Raw genomic sequence first — 10,757 nt, 5'->3', positions numbered from 1 at the left:
GCAATGAATAGGGAAGGTATAGTAATGCTATGAATAACCCAGTATCGAATACTGGTAATAATATCAGCAAAAGAACGTTCTCCCGTGCTTCCAGACATGCTGAACTCCCAAAATTTTTGTACATTCAAAAAAGGAATTGATTCCGTAAAAGATGGGATCGACCAGTAAATAGAAAATTACTGATATTTCATCCTTGTGAGATTGTCAATTTTGTACCAAAGGTGTATTTTGAGTATACCGAATTAGTATAGCTATCCTTCCTATGGCACAGCAATCTGGTTTTGCCTGGTTCCGAAACATAATTACTTTTTTATTTTTTTTGTCTATAGGTAAGCTATATGTTATTCAAGGCATCAATAGAAAACCCCATTTTTGTAGGTTCTACTTACTTTTCATTGGCTTCGGAATATATAGAGTAATTCGGAATAGCAGCCAAAATCTTGGGAAAATCTAAGTTAATGATCAATAGGTTTGGATAAATAATTTAGGAAGGATATTCTCATACTGACACAATACAAGGTATATCTGACACCCGCACTTTTTGCGTGCAAACGCAGGTGACATTTATTGAGAATATTGACCCTGCGTGCAGAGGACATGAGTCACAGTGTATCATCGAGTATTTGATATGTATCTGTAACTAGCAAAATTATTGTGCCTTTAATGCAGTCATGCCATCGCAGGAACTCAATGACACAGATATCAAGGTGCGGCGTCGCCGAGAGCCATTCGTCCGCCTCCACCTATCGTGGTGTTATTTTGCCTTTCGTATAGGATTCTTCCATGATTCAGGCACGGCAGGCCATGTCTCCCTCCCTGCTCCTCAAGTTCCTCTACGGCCTACTCCTTGCCTCGGGTAGGATTTTGTTGCTACTTTGCTCAGTTCTGTTCTTGTGTTGCTCTGTTCTGTCCTTGGTGTGTGACCTGAATTACGGCGGGAGTTTTGACGTGATCCATTATGCCATCTTCAAGGTGAGGTGGTGCTGATAGCCGCCCAGAGCCATGGCGGCGGCGACGAGGAGGTGCTGGTGGAGCTCAAGCGGTTCCTGGTTGCCAACAACAGGTTTAACCGTGGCGGCTATGACGGGTGGCAGGAGTCGGACCCGTCTCCCTGTGGGTGGTGGGGCATCGGTTGCGACGGGAATGGACGCGTCGAGTCGCTGAACCTGACGGGCTCGGCCATCTCCGGCCCGGCGTTCGGCAGCTTCTCGCGGCTCTCCGCGCTCACCTCCCTTGACCTCTCTTGCAACTCCATCACTGGCCCGCTCCCCGACGGCGACCTCAACCAATGCCACGGCCTCCTGCACCTCAACTTCTCCCATAACCTTATCACCGAGTCCTTGAATGTCACTGGACTGACCAGGCTTCAGGTCCTCGATGTGTTAGGAAACCGGCTCCAAGGCAGCGTCGCCGTCAACTTCCCAGCGATATGCGCCGACCTCACCTTGCTCGACTTGTCCACCAACAACCTCACAGATAACATCACCAAGCTCTTAGACAGCTGTCAGGCTGGAGTACGACGAGCTCAGCACGGACAACTTCAACGGCGAACTATGGCCCAGCGTCGCAAGATTCAGGAAATTCAGCGTTGCTGAGAATAACCTCACCGGGAGCGTCCCGTCGAGCACCTTTCCTGATGGCTGCAGGCTCCAGACCTTAGACCTCTCCGCGAACCAGTTGGTCGGCAACTTTCCGGATTCCATGGCTAGGTGCTTGAAATTGACGTGCATGTCGCTTTGGGGGAATAATTTCTTTGGGATGATACCTACCGGAACCGGGAAGCTCACCGCTCTCGATACATTGATTCTTGGGAACAACGGGTTCGATCGACAGATACCGACAAAGCTGACGAACTGCAGGAGGCTTAGGTTCTTGGATATCAGTACCAACAAGTTTGGAGGTGACATGCAAGAGATTTTTGGTAACTTTACGATCTTGAAGTATCTTGTGCTTCATGACAACAACTACACCGGCGGCATTGTGGCCTCTGGTGTGCTCCGACTACCTCTGCTTGCTAGGCTTGACCTCAGCTTCAACGAGTTCACTGGAGAACCCCCCTCCAGAGGTGTCCGATATGAAGAGCCTCAAGTACCTAATGCTCGCCGAGAACAACTTCTCCGGCAGGATACCTCTGGAGTACGACCAGCTAACCAAGCTCCAAGCGCTGGACCTGTCTAATAACATGCTCTCAGGAGGAATCCCCGCGAGCATTGGGAATCTCACGTCACTCCTCTGGCTAATGCTTGCCGGGAACCAACTCTCCGGCGAGATACCGCCTGAAATCGGCAACTGCACCAGCTTGCTCTTGCTGAACCTGGCCGACAATCGCTTGACCGGCAATATCCCGCCGGAGATGGCAGAGATAGGGAGGAATCCTGGTCCAACCTTCGCCAGGCCATGAGAAGGTGGGTCCCGGTGAGCTTACCTCCCTTCAGCTTCATCTACTCTGTCATGACACGAGAGAACTGCCGCAATATATGGGACCGCATCCTCAAGGGCTACGGGATCATCCCAATTTGCACGAACTCGTGGTCGCTCCCTGGGTCTGTGCTACTGTCAAGGAACATGCTTTCCAATGAGATACCACCATAAATTGGTGCAATGAGGAACCTCAGCTTGCTCCTCCTGGACGACACCCGTCTCACGGGGCGGCTGCCACCGGAAATCGGCTGCCTCCCGCTCGTCGTGCTGCACGTCTCGAGGAACAACATCTCGGGGCAGATCCCATCCGAGATTGGTGAGATTTTGTGTCTTGAGAGGATGGATTTGTCCTCCAACAACCTTTCAGACGAGCTCCCGATGAGCCTGTTCAAGCTCACACAGTTGGTTATGTTCAATGTTTCATACAACCCGTTCCTCTCCGGCAATATCTCCATCAACGGCCAATTTGGCACATTTGACGAGCAGTCCTTCCTCGGCGACCCACTCATCTCATTTCCTCAAGGTGGACCTGCCGGCAAGCAACGACCATCCCCGGAAGCTTCCGATGCTACCGTTATAGAGAGGAGCAACATAGCAATAGCAATCATAATCTCGTACTTTTTCTTCCTTATAGTTGGCTTCATTGTTGGCACCGTTAATGGTGGGCAAAAGATCGGTTAACTATGGGGGCTGAGTAGGAGATTATAAGAAATTAAGCCTATGTGTAAACTAGAATGTGAATCAGAGAAGCTCACCTCCCTTAATATTAGGTATAGATAACATAGGCATTATGAGTGAATGTGGTGTCACTAGAGCGGCGGAAAACTTCAGCAAGCTCTTCAAACGTTATCCAGCCAGAAGAGTGTGGATGCACCGAATCACACTTGACAAGTGGTAACTAATTAATTAAGTGCAGCTTGTGGATCAACGATATCCAGCCATGATGGATTATGCCATTTTCTGAAGTGCAGTGGTGAGTGATGAGCTAATCATATCTTTTGTGCGAGGTTTTTTGCAATGGAGCACTGGTAGAAAACTGGCCTTTGGTTCGGTCAGAAAAGAGCATTAATCCCGGTTGCATTATGAACCGGTACTAATGTGAGCATTTGTCCCGGTTCGAGCGGCTAGAGCACCGTACATGCATTAGTCCCGGTTCAAATGGGACCTTTAGTCCCGGTTGGTGCCACGAACCGGGACTAAAGGGTGCGATGCCCATTAGTCCCGGTTCGAGCCACCAACCGGTACTAATGGGGTTTGAGGCATTAGTACCGGTTCGTGGCACGAACCGGTACTAAAGGTCCCATTTTTAAACTCTACCCCCCCCCCCCCCCCCCCCCCCCCGCGGATCGCCTTTTCAGTTTTGTAAAAAGCAAAAGAAAATGATAAAAACTTCAAAAATTAAAATCCTTGCAGATGTAGTTATGTTACTACATGTACTAGTTAGGAAAATTTAAAAACTTAAATTTGGACAGGTTTTGCAAAAAGTGTAGGAAAAATGTAAAACGGCTATAACTTTTGCATACGATGTCAGAAAAAAAACGTATAATATATCAAAATGTTCAGCACGAAAATCCGCATCCGATTTTGACGGCCTACGGCCTGTTTGCAAATTTTTAGAATCCTCAAATTCTAAAAGGAAAAAAGTTATGCTCAAATTTCAGTTTTTTTTGAATTTTTGTTAAATCTAGTCAAACTATGGTCAAACTACTTATTCAAGAAGTATTAGTGTTACTAAATAATTATTCAAGAATATTAGTGTTACTAAATAGTTATTTCAGTTTTTTTGAATTTTGGTCAAATTGTGGTCAAACAATGGTCAAACTAATTATTCAAGAAATATTAGTGTTACTAAATAATTATTTCAGTTTTTTTGAATTTTGGTCAAATCTGGTCAAACTATGGTCAAACTACTTATTCAAGAAATATTAGTGTTACTAAATAATTATTGTTTTTTAGAACAATAGTTTCAAACTCAAACAGTGAAATGTGTGACTTCATGCTCAAGCTAAATTTCTGAGGGTTAATAGGATTGACATCTTACTATTGTCAGGAAAACAACAAGTGCAGACTTGGAAACGAGGGAGAATAGAACCCGAAGGTTAAGCGTGCTCAGGCTGGAGTAGTGAGAGGATGGGTGACCGTCCGGGAAGTTAGATGATTTGGAATGATGAGGGGTGATTAGAGATTAGAGGTTAACATATTCAGAAATTTGAAAAAATTCAAAAAAACAAAAAAAAAATAAAAAAAACATAAAATTTCTTTTAGTACCGGTTCGTGTTACCAACCGGGACTAAAGGTGGATCACCAGGCAGCTGCCACGTGGAGGGCCTTTAGTCCCGGTTCGTGTAAGAACCGGGACTAAAGGGGGACCGGGACTAAAGGCCCTTATGAACCGGGACTAAAGACCCTTTTTTTACTAGTGGATGTACTAGATGATATATACCCTGCGCATTGCTACGGAGTTTGGCTACATCAATTTGATGAGATTCCTTTTTTTAGACAAATTTCGATGACATTTGACTTTATTGAAAATGGATATTAGATTTTTAGTGTGAGAACTGAAATTAAAAATACAAATGATCTACCGCAAATTCTAGAGGGTTTAGTGGTAATGAAGTTTGGTCCCATAAATTTTTTATCAAGATTCCAAATTCTATGGTGGGTTGGAAAAAATGTAGGCCTTTTCCATCACAATTTTATATTCTAAGGATTCCCCGTAAATTTTGTAAGGGCTGGATCAGGCGTTGAATTTTGGGAGCAGTCCGGAACAGCAGTGGCCACGCCAAGCTGGCGTACACACAGAGAACACATCATGCGGATGTGTGTGTGGTGGAGGCTAGGGCGATGATCCACGGTCTTCATATTGTGCTTGCATATACTCCCGCCGTCCCATAATATAAGAGCGTTTTAACACCACAGTAGTGTCAAAAACATTATTATATTATGGAACGTAGGGAGACTACCTGATGTTGCTGAGGCTATTGTGTCGCTAGTCGGCCAACACGTGTATCCCGCGGATAATACACGATGAGAGCCTCCAGCTCCTAGGCTGCTTACTCATTTGATTTCCCCCAAAATCTCATGTGCCATAGATAAATTATTGAATATGCAGGACATCTTGATACCGGAGTTGTGGAGGTGATATCAGCAAGAAAGGGATGTATACATGGAGCGTCTTTCTTTGTCATGCAATTCCCCACGAATCAACTACGTGTGTGGCGATCAAAACCTTGTGATACCAGTGAGTTGCCCTGTTGTTTTGATTCATTATTTTCACATGAAGAGTTCTTATTTTGATCCAGTTTTCTCAAGTAAGATGATTTGGCTAATGGACGTCAAACATCCCATAAAACCTTTGCTAATGTGAAAGGGGTGAATCAATAAAAACGATTACCAGCCGTTAGGACAAACAACAACATGCTGAGAACAATCATAATTTCTTGATGCAAAAGAAATAAAATATAGTTTTGAGAAGGAGAACACCGACATATCCCAAGCTTTAGAATATTTGTGTGATCCAACGTCTTTATTCCAGATGCTTAAATAAGAAGACTCAAAGTCACTTAGACCTCACCTTGATCTCCTCAAGGTAAAGTTCATCAAGAACTCATCCAGCCACTTGTGCTTGATGTTGATGTGATCTCCGATCTTTCGCAAACTTCCTTGAGACAAATCCACAGATTGGATGCTCTCGCCCGTAGCCATCCAGAAGATGTGGTGGGCATACAACCAGAGGCTGGCACCAAACTCAAATGAAATCTGGGTAACCATAAATATGAATAATTCTCAAAAAATACAAGCAATTTAAATTACTTAAAATTAATTCCCTTCTCCAAAAATACTGGCGAGAGAGGTGCGAACCAGGAATTGAGTGGTCAATACCGTAGCCATGTCTTTTTTTCTTTGCGGGAAGTATCGTAGCCAACTGGCCATGTTGACAGTTACTCCAACAATGATTTCCATTATTCTGGTAGACCAATGGGTCCAATCCATGTGCCCTTGCCTTCACGGAAACACCAATGGAGTGTAAGCACGTCACACTCAGATGCACCCTCATCATGATAAGAAAAGGACTCGACCCGACTGTACATATTCTTGGTTGCGGGATATTGATAAACAATTTTCTGCACATATTTTTGTGGGGGCGGCTGCCTTATGCTGGGCATTATGGCTTACCAGAAATGATGTGGTTTTTAATAATAAGTGTCTCGTCTCCTATGCAGGTTATTCATGTATGTACGCGATGGCTCCGTACTTGGTCTATTCTGCAGAGGCCGGAGGACAGGGACCTTTTTATGATGGCGTCTACACGGCTGGAGTGTTCAGTCAGCGAGGTTTTCTCCCCCCATGGATGGCGGTGTAATCTCCGGATAGGAACTGCCACATCATAGGCTGGACAGATTTATTATTTTCTTTGTTAAACATTATTTATTTTTGGGTCGGTTGGACTTTTTGGTTGTGTGCATTAAGCTATGTAGAGGCCGGGCATTCTTTCGATGCGAGTGTATTATCTCGATATATCAATTCAATAAAATGTCCTTTATCAGAAAAGAAAAGGACTCGACACGTCCATTGTCGTCAATCTGCTACTGGTCAAATTTTCTAGCGGTAGCCTGCTGTTCCGGTTTCTCATTAAAGTGCTTGACCGGTGCCCAGTTGTGCCATGCAAGTCAATGGACACTCTTGAATGCAGACACACTAAATCAGACACAAACAAACACTCACATTGGGGGTACTCGAGGATAAGTTGAACATAGGGGTCACTCCCAAAGTCGATGTTTACAGCTTTGGGGTTATCCTGCTGGAACTTACTGGGCAAATGACTGTTACAGGACTGGGAGGATCGACTTGCTTGTGCAGTACGTCGACCTCAGCTCGAATAACTTCGCCGGAGAGCTCTTGCCCAGCGTCGCAAGATTCAAGAAATTCGACGTCGCCGAGAACAACCTTGCCGGGAGCGTTCCTTGGAGCACGTTTCCTTATGGCTGTAAGCTCCAGTCCTTATACCTCTCCCCGAACCAGCTGGTCGGGGACTTACCGGAATCCATCGCCAAGTGCGTGAATTTGGTGTGCATGTCGCTGTGGGGGAATAATTTCTCTGGGAAGATACCTGCCGGAATTGGGAAGCTCGCCATGCTCGAGACGCTGATTCTTGGGAACAACGGGTTCGATCGGCAGATATCGCCGGAGGTGAGGAACTGCGGGAGACTTCAGTTCTTGGACATGAGTACCAACAAATTTGAACGCGACGTGCAACATATTTTCGGCAACTTTACGAGCTTGAAGTATCTTGTGCTTCATCACAACAATTACACCGGCGGCATCGTGGCCTCCGGCATGCTCCGGCTACCGCTACTCGCCAGGCTCGACCTCAGCTTCAACCAGTTCACCGGCGAACTCCCTCCACAGGTGGCTGGCATGAAGAGCCTCAAGTACCTGATGCTAGCTGAGAATAACTTCTCTGGCAGGATACCTCTAGAGTACGGCCGGCTTGCCGAGCTCCAGGTGCTGGACCTTTCTAACAACACACTCTCAGGAGGAATACCCACGAGCATCGGGAATCTCACGTCACTCCTTTGGCTAATGCTCGCCCGGAACCAGCTCTTTGGTGAGATACCGCCTGAAATCGGCAACTGCACCAGCTTGCTTTGGCTGAACCTCGCCGACAACCGGTTGACCGAAAATATCCCACCGGAGATGGCAGGGATAGGGAGGAATCCCGGCCGGTCCAACCTTCTCCAAGAACCAGCTGGATGATCTAAGTGTTCTTGCTGGTGCCGGCGAGTGGCAGGCCATGAGACGATGGATCCCATCAAGCTTCAGCTTCGCCTACTCCGTCATGACTCGAGAGAACTGCCGGATCATATGGGACCGCATCCTCAAGGGCTACAGAATCGTCCCAATGTGCACCAACCCATTCCCGGTGGGGTCGATCCGGGGGTATGTGCGGCTGTCAAGGAACATGCTTTCCGGTGAGATACCGTCACGGGTCGGTGCAATGCGGAACCTCGGCTTGCTACTCCTCGACGGCAACCGCCTCACAAGGCGACTGCCAGCGGATATCGGTCGGCTCCATCTCGTAGAGCTGAACGTGTCGAGGAACAACATCTCAGGGCCGATCCCATCTGAGATTGGCGAGATTCTGTGTTTGGAGAGGATGGATTTGTCCTTCAACAATCTCTCCAATGAGCTGCCGATGAGCCTGTTCAAGCTCACGCGGTTGGTTATGTTCAATGTTCGTACAACCCGTTCCTCTCCGGCAATATCTCCATCACCGGCCAATTTGGCACATTCGACGAGCAGTCCTTCCTTGCCGACCCACTAATGTCATTTCCTCAAGGAGGACCTACCAGCAAGCAACGACCCCCACCGGAAGCTGTCGATGCTACCGTTGTTGAGAGGAGCAGCATACCAACAGTAATCATAATCTCGTACTTTTTCTTCTTTATAGTTGGCTTCATTTCTGGCACCGTTAGAGGTGGGCGAAAGATCTGTTAACTATGGGGGCTGAGCAGGAGATTATAAAAATAAAGCCTGTGTGTAAACTGAACTAGAATGTCAATTTGAAGGGTGAACCAACTCTACAAACTAGCAAGGTGAAGTACAAAGCAAACAACTTGATGCAAAATAAATAAAATAAAGTTTTGAGAAGGAGAAACACCAAGTATGTCGCAAGGTGTAAAAAAATTGTGTGATAATATGTCTTTATTAGAAACGCTTACATAAGAAGTCTCGAAGTCACATAGATCTCACCTTGATCTCCTCAAGGCAAAGTTAATCAATAACGGGTGAATTGCAAAAACCACCACATTTGGGGCATCGTTACCGCGGATTTGGTAAACATTTTGCAAATAGCACTGATCAGGTGATTTGGCTCATTTGATCACTTTCTGACAAGTGGGACCAGATTGTAAGGAGCTGACTTGGCAAAGTTTTGACAGACACACCCCTGAATTGTAAAAAGAAAAAGCAATCAGACCCTCCTCCCACCTGCCTCGATCCCGTCTGGATCGGAAGAGGCCCCGAGCTGCGCAACCCCCGCGCCACTCCGGCGCCACCCCGTGCGTCCTCTACCCCGCCGGCGAGCCACCGCGTCGCGGTCCTCTTTCTGCTTACCCGGCGCTCCCTCGGCCACCTCACCTAACCCATCGGCGCCGCCCTAACCTGCTGGGGCCTGGCCCTTCTTCTTGCTGTAATCGGCGTCGTCGTCGTCTCCTTCCTTGTCGGCGGAAGGGGCGGGGGCGGGCGCGGCGGCGGAGTGCAGGGATGAGACGGCGCCGGCGAGTGTGCGGAGGAGGGGGCCACGGCGGGGGGAATGGAGCGGGGACGTCTCGGTGGGCACGGGAGGGGATGCCACCAGCGCCTTCTCCTCGTCGGGGGACCCCACGAAGGGCACTATGGAAGGGGAGGCGGATCCGTTGGCGTTGGGGCGGCGGAGCGGGGACGCGGTGGGCGCGTCGGGCGACAGGGGCTGCGAGATGGGGCTCTGGGCGGTGCAGAGCGGCGGCGCGGCCACCGCGAGGAGGAGGAGGAGGATGCCGTCGTGGAGCCCCCGTCCAAGAGATCCATGCCCAGCCCCTGGTGGTGGTGCACCACACGGCATCCCCAACTGCTCTGAGCTGCTGCTTCTGGCACGGCGTCGAGCCAGGGAGGAGCGGCGTCGAGCTGCTGCCGCTGCTTGCACGGCGTCAAGCAGCCGCGGGGCCGAGCACTTCCGTCGCCACCGAGCTGAGGGTGCCACTGCTGCCCTTCTCTAGTGAGGATGCCGTCGCCGTAGCGGGCGGAGCGGCCACGTAGGCGTCCTGCAGGCAGCGAATGGAGGGAGGGGTTGATTGCTTTTTCTTTTTAGATCTAAGGGTGTGTGTGTAAATGTTATGCCAAGTCAGCTCCTTACAATCTGGTCCCACTTGTCAGAAAGTGATCAAATGAGCCAAATCACCTGATCAGTGCTATTCGCAAAATGTTTACCGAATCCGCGGTGATATTTGCAAAAGATTAATGACCTGGTGGTTTTCCGCAAACGATGCCTCAAATGTGGTGGTTTTTTGCAATTCACTCATCAATAACTCGTCCAGTCACTTGTGCTAGATGTCGATGTGATCTCCGATCTTTCGCAAAACTTCCTTCAAACAAATCCACAGCATGGATGCTCCCTGTCGACTACACGTAGCCATCAAGAAGATGAGGTGGGCCTACGGCCAAAGAGGCTAGCCCAACTCAAATGAAATCTGGGTAACCATAACACGATAATTGAAAAGTATGAATAATTTCTCAAAAATACCAAAAAAAAATACTTCAAATTAAATCCCTTCCAAGTTTTTAGAAAAAAAAATACT

General features: G+C 47.8%; 1 pseudogene; it reads left to right on the top strand.

Moving 5' to 3' along the window:
* Positions 1-671: 671 nt before the first annotated feature.
* Positions 672-9,023, top strand: LOC109781531 (probable LRR receptor-like serine/threonine-protein kinase At1g74360; annotated as a pseudogene).
* The last annotated feature ends 1,734 nt before the right edge of the window (positions 9,024-10,757 follow it).

This window comes from Aegilops tauschii, chromosome 2 (assembly GCF_002575655.3).
Source record: "Aegilops tauschii subsp. strangulata cultivar AL8/78 chromosome 2, Aet v6.0, whole genome shotgun sequence".
Taxonomy (NCBI): Eukaryota; Viridiplantae; Streptophyta; class Magnoliopsida; order Poales; family Poaceae; genus Aegilops; species Aegilops tauschii.
This window is presented reverse-complemented; position numbering and strand designations above follow the sequence as displayed.